The sequence below is a fragment of the Oncorhynchus nerka genome, linkage group LG12 (genome assembly GCF_034236695.1).
Source record: "Oncorhynchus nerka isolate Pitt River linkage group LG12, Oner_Uvic_2.0, whole genome shotgun sequence".
NCBI classification, from domain to species: Eukaryota; Metazoa; Chordata; class Actinopteri; order Salmoniformes; family Salmonidae; genus Oncorhynchus; species Oncorhynchus nerka.
Genome location: NC_088407.1, coordinates 32264437 through 32277050, shown reverse-complemented (window position 1 = coordinate 32277050; position 12614 = coordinate 32264437).

The following is a 12614-nucleotide window of genomic DNA, read 5'->3' as shown; positions in this document are numbered from 1 at the left end:
AGTTGAGGATGATGAAATATCAGATGAGACCAGCACCAACAAACCTCGATCAGCTCCCATTGCCCACCAATAACCTTCATTGTCAGCTAAATAGCACGTATGTCTGATATAATGGTTAGTTATTGAAAATAGTATTTTCTTTTCAAAATACTTTCAAATACCATTGGTAGACATTGATTCATTTGGCCAGTGTATTTTACATTTTAAATAGAATATGTAAATACTCATGTATTTCAACTGTCTGTTCTGGATTAAACATTTTTGCATTCGCTAAGTGACCGCCTCTCCCACTTACATATCCAGTTTTGAATCGGATTCATTATCAAATTCATAATGCGGTCATTTAAGATATAATAAAATTGGTGTTTGTGGATTAATTTACTACTGCTCGATGCCTTTTATGAACATGTTTGATTGGGTTTTAATTTTTGTAGATTTTGCACTTGAAAACATTCAAAAAGTTCAACTACAAGGCGGTCACTTTCCTAGGGTATTTTCATGGAAGGCGTGTGAGCATTTAAATAAACATTGTAACTATGGTTTCCTATACAGAATATAATGTAACGGTAGTGGGATATAGACTGAGGCCTCCAGAATAAGAATGCTATTTCTCATAGTTGCAGGTGAATTAGGAGTAAATGTAACCAGTGTGTAAGTAAATAGAGACAAAGTGTTCTGCCCCATTGCTGCTCATAATAATGTCTTCTTTATTAACAAGAGGAATAGTCATATACACAAAATCTATACAAAAACTTTTCCAGGAATCCTCAACAATTATGACAGCCTTCATAATGTGTCATGCAGAGATCATCAATTAGATTCAGCCGCGGGCCAATTTCTTTCTGGAGCGGATGGTCGTGGGCCGGAACATAATACAAAAATGGTTTTATACTGCAAAATGACCGCAAGACGCCTAAACAGATATTTGACTAAAACAAAAAATTTCAAACCTTGATTACATTTTTGAACATTGTCCTGTGAAGGGTGCCTTCTTTTGGATGGCACGTTAAAATGGGTGTCGTGACTCTCCGTGGTCTTTCAAAATCCCATGGTGCTTATTGTAAGAGTATGGATGTTGACCACATTCCATCATGGCCACTGAATCATCCCTCTCATTCCTAAATGGAATATATCACTACTCACCTCTCCACCTGATAGCTGATGTGTGGGGTAGAGTTTTGGCATAAAAATGGTCACTGTGCATCACTGAGGTGGGTGCTGCACATTGATAGTGGATGAGGTGAGTTTCCGCCTACTATGTAAAGTACTTTGAGTACCTCAGTTAGCAGAAAAGTGCTAATATAAATCCAATCAATTATTATTATCATTACTATACAATCAAATATGTCTGTCTATTATGCGTGGCAGTACTTGGGAATATATTTTAGAAATGAAAACCAATAGATGATTTCCTGGTGTTTTTACAGTCTTATGTCCAACAATGAAAATCTAAATTCGGTCCGCGGGTCGCCAGTCGGGGAACCCTGCTGTACAGAGCACAACGTCCCTCAAGAACTTTCGGACAACTTAGACTTTTTCTCTATGAACTCGCTGGTGTATTTTCAGGTTGCCGCTTTCAGTGAATCTCTTACCACACCTTATACACCGATAAGGTTTCTCCCCTGTATGAGTTCTCATGTGTTTTTTTAACGCAGCTGCTGGATGCAAAACGTTTGTCACACAGTGTGCAGGGGTACGGCCGCTCGCCTGTGTGATTCCACAGATGCACTGTGAGACTTTCAGGTTGTTTGAACCTCCTCCCACAAAGTTGACAGCTGTAGGCTTGCTCACCTGTGTGTGTTCTCATGTGTACCCTCAACTGACCTGAGGTGCTTAAGGTCATTCCACAAACGCTACATAAGAACGGTTTCTCCCCTCTGTGCATCCGGAGGTGTTGCGTCAGGCCATTGGACTGTATAAATCCCTTCCCACAGATAGAACGGACATAAGGTCGCTCCCCGGTGTGAGTGTGTTCATGTGACTTTAAGATTTCGGTTTTTCTAAAGCCTCTGCCACAATGTGAGCAAACGTATGTCCTTTCTTCAATGCGATTTGCCTGGTGAACTTTCTGGTGCTGTTTTAGACATCCCTTCGTTTTGTATCTCTTCTCACACTGGTCACAATGGAACGGCCTGGCTTCAGAGTGAACGCTTTCATGTCGTCTCAGGTCACAGAGGTTTCTGAAACCTTTCCCACACTGGGAGCAGGTGTACCTGTTGATTTGATGAGACAAGATATGATAAGGTGCTTTAGTCAAGGACCTTACCATAGTCATAAACTATAGAACAACCGAGCATCACTATCTTCACCACCGTAGTCCTGTACAGAACTCAAACTCATTTTGTTCGGGGGCCACATTCTGTCTTCACTGAGGTCCAGAGGCCACACTGCAAATTTAGTATATTGCCTTGTCTAATTACACAAACTGTATAAATATGTTTTAAAAAACAATTGATGCTCCCTGACTAACAGCCTAGCTTTCATTTCAGTGACTGTTAGTGGGGAGGATACAGTGAATATGTTTGTGTGATTACCTAATATACAGTGTTGAAAAGATACCACCTAGAGAAACAAAGTAACTAATGACATATTACGAGAAAAATTCAATTACGCTGTCATTAAATGACTCAGTATTACAAAACAGCCAATTATCTTGCTACTATGAGAAAGATGTTATTACGATGTAAGTAATAACTTGTTCTTATGAAATAACAATTCTCGTTATAAATGGGAAACATAACGTTGTTACAATATAATGTGTGTTCTTAGAACATGGATACACTGTGGTTACTGCAATTCCTGTCCAACGAGGAGCGGTGGAATTTTGTATTTCTTTCTTTCCTTCTTGCCACACTTGGTGACTTATGGTGGGCCGTACTGATATTACACACTGAAACCCTGAAACTTTCAGGTTGCCGCTGACAGTTTATCTCCTATCGCACATTCTACACTGCTAAGATTTCTCTCCTGTATGAATTCGCATGTGTCTGCTAAGGTCGCTGTGGGACGTGAAGCATTTGTCGCACTGAGTGCAGGAGAACGGCCGCTCCCCTCTATGCCACCGGAGGTGACCTATCAGTATTTCATGTTGAATAAATCCCTTCCCACATATAGAACAGACAAAAGGTCGCTCCCCGGTGTGGGTGCGTACATGTGATTGTAAAGTTCCCGCAGACCTAAAGCCTCTGCCACAATGTGAGCAAACATATGGCCTTTCTCCAGTGTGAACTCGATGGTGTTGTTTTAGAGCCACCTTTGTTTTGTATCTCTTCTCACACTGGTCACAATGGAAGAGCTTCACCTCAGAGTGAACGGTTTCGTGTCGTCTCAGTTCATATGAACATTTGTGACCCTTCCCACACTGGGAGCAGATGTACCTGTTCTTCCTGGTCTTCTTGGCCGAGGAGCTTTCTGTCTCACTGACAGGCAGGACGGTGTTCTCAGCTCCAGCTTCTCCAGAGTCCAGGATCCCACGGTCCTCCTTTGGATGGTTCTTCTTGATGTGCTCCTGAAGGATGAGCCATCTCCTGTTGGAGAACTGGCACTGTGAGCAGGAAAAGCCCTGGGACTGGGGGGGCTTGGCTTTAGCTTGTCCTGCAGGTAGAAAACACAGGAGGGTGAAATAAGGGCTGCTGAGTTCAAAGTTCCATTGCAGATTGTTGTCAGTAGTCGATGAGGCAATAATATAAAGATTAGTATTTTATCCATGCCGAAATCTGTTGTGCAATTATAGAATCTGATCTAAATTGATCTAAACTAGTGGAGTTATGGAGTGGAGTAAGAAATTCCTGAAAAATGAAGTGTTACTTTAAAATACATTTTTACAAAGTTACTTTAAAATAAGTTCGACTAACAACTAGTGTTGCACGGTATACCGAAACTTTTGTACCTTTTCCGATACTAGAACATGAAAATATTGTTTGGTATTAGAATTTGTTACTTTTGGTACTTCTGTCAAACGTGTCACATGGATCAAGTCTATCAGCGCAAGAGCCTCCCGAGTGGCGCAGCGGTCAGAACTGCATCGCAGTGCTAGAGGCGTCGCACAATTTTCCCGGCGTCGTCCGGGTTAGGGGAGGGTTTGGCCGGCCGGGATGTCCTTGTCCCATCAAGCTCTAGCGACTACATGTGGCGGGCCGGGCACATGCACACTGACTCGTGTTGCCAGTTGCAGTGTTTCCTCCGACACATTGGTGCCGCGAGCAGTGTGTCAAGAAGCTGTGCGGCTTGGCAAGGTCTTGTTTCGGAGGATGCATGGCTCTCGACCGTTGCCTCTCCCGAGTCCGTATGGGAGGTGCAGCGATGGGACAAGACTAACTACCAATTGGGTAGAAAAGGGGTAAAAAGTAAAAAATTAAATAATAATATAAATACAAAAAAGTATATCAGCACAGACGATGTCCCCCTTATCATGCTGTACAGAAGTTAACACACTTGAATAATGCGACACGACATGCAGAAATGTTGAAACTGTTAATTATGGTTCTCAAAACAATGTCCATACAGGCTAAAACACTTTATAATGCTGATGATACTGGTAGCTTCCAGCTTTGTAGGCTAACTTTCCTTGCTAGTTTACAGCTGAAGCCATCATCAATTCACTACCCTTTGTGATAATATGCAAAATGTTGCTGATTTAAAAGCTAAATGCCACCAAAAAACATTATTAATTTACTTATTCGGTCTCTCTATCACATCTCTCCCAAATATGACCTATTGCCTCCGCAAACTGACTGTGTGAATAGGGCTCCGCCTCGTGAATGCGTCATTACTGGCTAAAGAGACAGAGCGCACTTTTATCAAACAAGCTACTTCTATGCAAATGTTGTTGATCAGTACAATAAAATAAGTCCCAAATGGAAGGGAAACAGATTGTTTGTCAAATGGAGCCCCGTGAAATCAGTCAAAACAAGCTCAATAACTCAATGCATGCACACACTCCTATTGAATATACATTCACCTGTATTGTGAAAAGGCCTAGGATAAATCTTGATTTACTCAGTTTATCAAATCGAGATTTATTATTCAAATAAATGACTGCCATTATGTTGTTATGTACTGTAGTTAGAAATTGAGTCTCTGAAAAATGTTACCGTAAAAAGATTCTAATGTAATGATATTGAACTCAAAAGATGCCCAACGATTGAACAAAGCAGTACCTGAGTTTATCTAGATAAAGTACAATTCTGTGACTGGCTAATATATGCCTTCTTTTTTTGCCCATGGTATCATTTTGGTATTGAGTATCATGACAATAAACCTGGTATCAAAGTCAAAATCCTGGTATCTTGACAATACTACTAACAACCAGGCTCTGCTACTCAAACTTCAACTCAGTTCGCCAGTGTATGCAATGTATTCCGCCCTGAATTTCCTTACCATTGATGCCTACTAATGATGGCGGTTTCTGCTGCCCAGAGTTCCCAGAGGATTCCCCAGCCTCTTCCAGTCTTTCAGCGCCCTCATCACTTCCCTCATTGGCGTATTCGTCCTCCCCACTGACTTATTGCTGTCCCTCCTCTCCACTCTCCTGTTCTTTCAGTCCTTGAGCCTTGTCATTCTCTCCCTTTCTCCTCACATCGCTCTCGTTCGTCACCGTGCCTTTTTCTCTGCCTCTTTTGGTCTGTTTAGACTTCAGCGAGGGAGCAAGGCAGGACAATGTGGACAGGATGGTATCAGAGTCATAGACTAAAAGATCTTGAAAAGAGAGAGAATACAAATAATTCCAAATTCTCTTTCAGGAGAATCCCCTACAGGTATTTCACCCAGAGGTTAACAAGTTCAAATAGATCACCTGAGGGATCCTAACCTTTTTTTAGGTTCCCCAGATTTCTATGATGCTGCAGCAGTGTTTTCAGATGCTCCGGATCAGAGAAAGACTGCTGACACTCTTCCAGGTCAGTAGGGGTCAGGTTGAGAATGGATGCTGTCTGAGAGGGAGAGAAGAATAAGTATGTCTGCAGAACAGAGAAAAGTGCTGTCCAATCCCACATGACCCCTAGCCCCTACCCAGTTGACACTTATCGATGTTTATTCATTCATGGAAGGTTGTCAAGTATACAAATGAACATCAACATGTTTTAGATGATCTAATAGGATGGAGATGGAGTCAGTACCCGTGTAAAGCTGGGCACTGGCATCATCTCCTCCAGTCTGTCAAAGAACTGCCACACCAGTATCTGTAGCGCTGTGTCATACCTAGTGCTGTACTGTACAGGGAACACCTCCTTTAACACAGAGGTAGAAGGGAGAGTCATGTGGTTTTAGCCAAGGCACATGTAGTAATTTAAACGTATTCAATATTCGCCTTGGGGTCATTCTAGTCGAGGGATGGGCAGCTTTAATAGGGGTGGGGGAAACTAAAAATCTGAACTCATCAGGGGCCGCAGTTGCTTGCGAGTCTGCGTACCCACATGTGCATACCCCCACAACCACATTTTGAGCAAAACATTTTAGCAGCCACCCTCTGACAGCAGGGAGACATTTTTTTCTTTATTTTAGATTTAATTTTGTGCAATTTTACACATTTTGCCATGGGGCGGAGAGAATATTTAGCAATTTTATAACTAATTTCCTGCAATTCAACACATTTTGTCATAGGATGGAGAGAAATGTTTGCAGTTTTTAATAAGATATCTGGGTGAGACTGACTAACACAATCAATGGGTGCCCCTCAGCTGGTAATTGGACCATTATTACCAAGTTTAGGTAGCTGGCCACTAAAAAAATGTTAACTGACATGGGCTAATTGAGTGTCTATCCGTGAATGACGTAAGAGAAAATCTGTTAATGAACAACCCAATTTCGAAATGGCACCTTGTGTATTCTACTATTTCAAATCTGAACAGTAAGTTCAGAGTTGACAAAAAAATTACAATTGAGTTGCCCATCCCTGTTCTAGTCCTTAGAAGGTGGGATTTGTAACATCTAGATGTGAAATATTATCTCACCTGAATTATTTTTCCCTCTTTGTTGAGTCTTCTAGCAGAGTTTGGACCAGATCCATAAAGTTATCATTTGAGGCCTCCACATATCGGTCTTTGCCCTGAATATGTCAATCACACACAAAACAACTGTAACCATCTACAATGAGAAATAGGTAAAGCAGACTTGCCATTAATAGACTGGTATTTCAGGTTACTTACCCCTTTACGTGTTGTGCATGAATGGATTCTGTCCAGGTGGGGCTGGATGGTTTTGTAGCCAGCTGGGTTAGACTCCACACCACAACACAATTCAAGAACCAGCTGAAACAGGAGGCATATACTGTTATAGCTATGAACAAATTATTACTGACCAAAAATATAAAAAGCAACATGTAAAGTGTTGGTCCCATGTTTCATGAGCAGAAATAAAAGATACCAGAAATGTTCAACACGCACAAAAAACATATTTTTCTCAAATTAGTTTATCTCCTGTTAGTGAGCATTTCTCCCTTGCCAAGATAATCCATCCACCTGACAGGTGTGGCATTTCAAGAAGCTGATTAAACAGCATGATCATTACACAGGTGCATCTTGTGCTGGGACAATAAAAGGCCACACTAAAATGTGCTGTTTTGTCACACAACACAATGCCACAGATGTCTCAAGTTGAGCGAGTGTGCAATTGGCATGCTGATTGCAGGAATGTCCACCAGAGCTGTTGCCAGAGAATTGAATGTTCATCCTTCTACCATAAGCCGCCTCTAATGTCGTTTTAGAGAATTTGGCAGTACGTCCGTCCGGCCTCACAACCGCAGACCACGTGTAACCAGGCCAGCCCAGGACCTCCATATCCATCTTCTTCACCTGCTGGATCATCGACTAGAGTATAGGAACACCGTGGACAATTCTCAGCAAGTTGCAACCATGAAATACAGTTATAAACACTTTTCCATAAACAAGGTCTAAATCGTGTTTGATGCACTAAGTAAGTAAATTATTGGCAGGACTGTTTAAACTAGACCAGCTACCAGGAAAGCTGATGAAACGGTGGGTTTGCAGAACCAAGAATTTCTGCACAAACTTTCAGAAACCATCTCAGGGAAGCTCATATTAGTCTTCGTCATCCTCAACAGGGTCTTGACCTGACTGCAGTTTGGCATCATAACCGACTTCAGTGGACAAATGCTCACCTTCGATGGCCACTGGCACGCTGGAGAAGTGTGCTCTTCACGGAATGTACAGATACCATGCCGAGATCCCGAGGCCCATTGTCGTGTCATTCATCCACCGCCATCACCTCATATTTCAGCATGACAATGCACAGCCCCATGTCAGAAGGATCGGTACACAATTCTGGGAAGCTGAAAATGCCAGATATGTCACCAACTGAGCATGTTTGGGATGCTCTGGATCAACGTGTACGACAGAGTGTTCCAGTTCCTGCCAATATCCAGCAACTTCGCAGTCATTGAAGAGGAGTGGGACAACATTCCACAGACTTGATCAGGATGTTGATTGTACTCTATGAGAAGGAGGTGTGGCACTGCATGGTGGTCACACTAGATACTGACAGGTTTTATGATCTACGCCCATACCTTTTTTTTTAAAGGTATCTGTGACCAACAGATGCATATCTGTATTCCCAGTCATGTGAAATCAATAGATTCGGGTCTAATGAATGTATTTCAATTGACTGATTTCCTTCTATGAACTGTAACTCAGCAAAATCTTTGAAATTGTTGCACGTTTCATTTACATTTTTTGTTCAATGTATATACTGAGGAAACACAAACTGAAGAGTCAAATGTGTAACTGATAACGAGTGTAACTGATAACTGTGAGATCCAAGGGCAAACAAAGGTCTGAATATCACCCAATGGCCCACATTATACTTTAGTGGTAGACGTTTCTCAAATTATTCCCCCAACCCTACACCATTCCCAAACATTCAACACTTCCACCTGTCTCACCCTCGCTCTCAGTCCCAGGATGAGTTGGACCCTCTGCTTGAGCGTCAGGAGCTCCGGAACCATCTCCGTCACCAGAGTCACAAACTCCTCCAGCTTCCCATACTGCATCACATTATGCTGCTGAGCCACTTGCCACATGGATGCAGACATCAGATGTAGTGGTGGCACCAGGAGACGCAAGGAGGATAGAGGTAGATGAGGACCTGTCACCAGAGGAGGAAGTTAAACAGTGGAGTGTACTGACATGAACTGTCTTCGTGTGGCATTTGAGTCTTTGTAAACAATTAGGCTATATGTTTGAAAGTACACTGTTGAATGTCAGTCTCATGGTCAGCGTTTAGACAGGCAGCCCAATTCTGATCTTTTGACCAATCACATCAGAACTTTTTCAGAGCTGATCTGATTGGTCAAAAGACAAATGAGTGAAAAAAATATCAGAATTGGGCTGCCTGTCTAAATACTGCCATGGACTGCCAGTACTTGCAACCATTAGCTAGCTACAGTATTTGCATTTCCCCAGCCTTTAGTTTACCAAAGAAGTAGCTGCGTCAGGCTTGTCGATGTTACAGACAATCAAAAGCATTAACATAACAATTCAACAAACCTATTTAGGGTCCATTTCCCCACTCACTTGGGGAAACTAGACAACCAGGTGTGGGGCATGGCTTACTAATTAGTGACCTAGTGACCTTATTTCATCAGTTAAGTTCAAGGACGTGACTCTGTCCTCCCTGGAATGAGTTTGACACATGTACCCAAAATGGTTGGAAAGTACACAGAATGTATGATTTCCATGTATGATCTAAGTTTTAGTGTGGTGTGAATAGTTATTTTGGATAGCCTGTAATGTATTGTCCCCCTCATACCCTGAAATACATCTGTTTCATCAAATATTTAACGGTCAGTCTTATCAACCTATTAGTTATGCATATGGCCATAAATGACATCAAGGACTTGCTCTCTCCTTGGCAATATTTTGGAGACAAAACTCGTAACGCAGTCGAGTTGTACGTTCCACATTACGCCAGAGGTCCCTCACGTGACAAATGACAGCAAAAACGGATTATTTGAGGTATTGCACTCCCATGGGTTAGTTATAAAAATATTTGGTGGTAGTTTTGACAGTTGATATTCCTTTACCACGAATAAGCATATTTACTTTCGACAATGATTGCTCCATCAGAGGCTACCACTGTACTGTTGGCTTTGGGTAACGTGAGAGACAGCGAGTAAAGGCAAATTAGCTAGTTGATCATGTGATGCACGGAATGCCATATCTAGCTCAATACATTTGGTTACCAATAACATCTTTGAACAATGTCAAAGTAACTTGTGGAGATCGGAAACGGTTGTTTCTACTTTGGCTAAAACCTAGCTTTTAAAGTCGTTAATTTCGCTCGCAGGGTGAGAAACATCCGCACGCCCTCCGCCATCCCCAAAGAGATGCACATGCGATTCAGGAACTGCGAACATTTTCACGGTGTGAGAAATTTTACAACATAACGTCACAACACAATCAAAGACAGGGAATTACTTCACGCTGGGAAGATTTTTTTACACGACCCTGTCCAATTCTGATATTTTTTCCACTAATTGGTCTTTTGACAAATTTAAATCAGATCCTTTCACGTCAGATCTTTTTTTTTTTTTTAAGAGCTGAACTGATTGGTCAAAAGAACAATTAGTTAAATATCAGAATCTAAACTCAGCCATAGACTGCAAGTCCTTGGGTACATTACAGTAGCTCGCTGGTTACTTGCATTTCCCCCGCTTATCAAAAAAAGTGTCACGGTAATATTTGGCGAGACAAAAAGTATTAACATAATTCAAGAAACCTGAAAATGTTGACGTGGGATGCATTTCCCCACTCACTTGGGGCAACTTTCCAAATGGTTAGCAGGTGCTGCAACGCGGCAAAATGTGGGTTTAAACGTCAGCTAGCTAACGTTAGGTATGCATTGCCAACAACACAATGTTTAGCTGGCTTGGCTAGTAAACAATATTTCGCCCAAAGACAGGGTTTTACTGTTTTCTAAACTACTAAGTTCGACTTGTCACAACCGTTAAACAAGGTAAGTACTTTTTATCTGCAACCAGAAATGTTTTGAAACGAGTACAGCTTTTCTTCACCACGACAGAGGCCCAACTCGGCGGAAAAGGTCTCCCTCCAGCAACATGTGGCGTTGTTTCGCAATGAGTGTCGAATTTGGTAAACAAAAAAATGCTTGGTTTATTTTCTACGTGATGTTTATTGATCAAGTAGACGTTCCGTACTGCGTAAATTATAAGTGTACTGATAAGTAGGACACGTGACATCAAGGAAACGTTGAGAAACCACTTTCGGAGTTAATTTTTTTTTTAACAACAAATCAATACATAAAGCACACGAGGGAACACAAACATACATAGATTAAACAATGGACAATCGAGCTAGGGGGTACAATATCACATTACAATTACACAAGGACCTTAAGGGACATGCATATACATACAATTCTAACAGCTTTTTTGTTAGAGCATTTAACCGTCTTAAAATACAGTTCAATTTATTTTTGTAGGGTACGAAAATGTGGTTTTCTGTTTGTAAATTTACATTTGTGTATATGAAATTTGGCCAAAATAATTAAATTAATTGCATAAATGTTTCAGCTTATTTCTATTGTATGTAAAGAATCCAAACAGTACATCTTTCCACAATAGTGTAAAATCTTCAGAAATGTGTTCAATTATAAACCTACTGATGTCTTGCCACAGTTTTCTTACATGCATACAATGCCAAAAAAGATGGAACATTGTTTCTGGGTGGTCATTACAAAAGGAGCAATTTGAGTTGATGTTTTCCTTAAACTTCTTCATATAGTGGTTGGCAGGATAATATTTATGAATAATTTTAAAGGAAACTTGCTTAATTTTGTTAACAAGTAGGTATGTGTGTGGCAAGTCTCACCGCGTCTCTCTTGCCATTGAATACAGGCGGTTGACGTCAACAACCAAATATTCAAAAAATGATTACAATAATGAGATGTATCCACCAATCCAAAGAAAGGATAGGCGGAAACTAGACCGCCCGCCGTGCCACTTTGTGGACAATGACTCTCCCGTTATTAGGGCGGAGAGACTTATCACAGTCTATCCATAATCTATCATGAAAAGTAAACCACTGGAGGCAGGCATAAACCTATAGGAAAAACGGGGGTACATCTCAATAGTTTAGCCTGTCTTCCTCTCGATAGCTTCTTGCCTCGCTTTTATCGTTATGAAGTTGTCATGTGCATATGTTTTTCCATTCATGTTTTAATACCAGCAAACCTTTCCTATACGCTTAGGGTAAAACTTTTCCATACAAAAAAAATATTGCCGTTTTGAAAACTGCAGTGTAAATGCAGTTGACTGTATATTTTGGATGCAGTAATTGCAGAATATTGAACTGCAGTTATGCTGCACGGTAACTCCAGTTATTCTGCACTTTTTATTTATTTTATTTTATTTCACCTTTATTTAACCAGGTAGGCAAGTGGAGAACAAGTTCTCATTTACAATGACCTGCGACCTGGCCAAGATAAAGCAAAGCAGTTCGACAGATACAACGACAGAGTTACACATGGAGTAAAACAAACATACAGTCAATAATACAGTATAAACAAGTCTATATACAATGTGAGCAAATGAGGTGAGAAGGGAGGTAAAGGCAAAAAAGGCCATGGTGGCAAAGTAAATA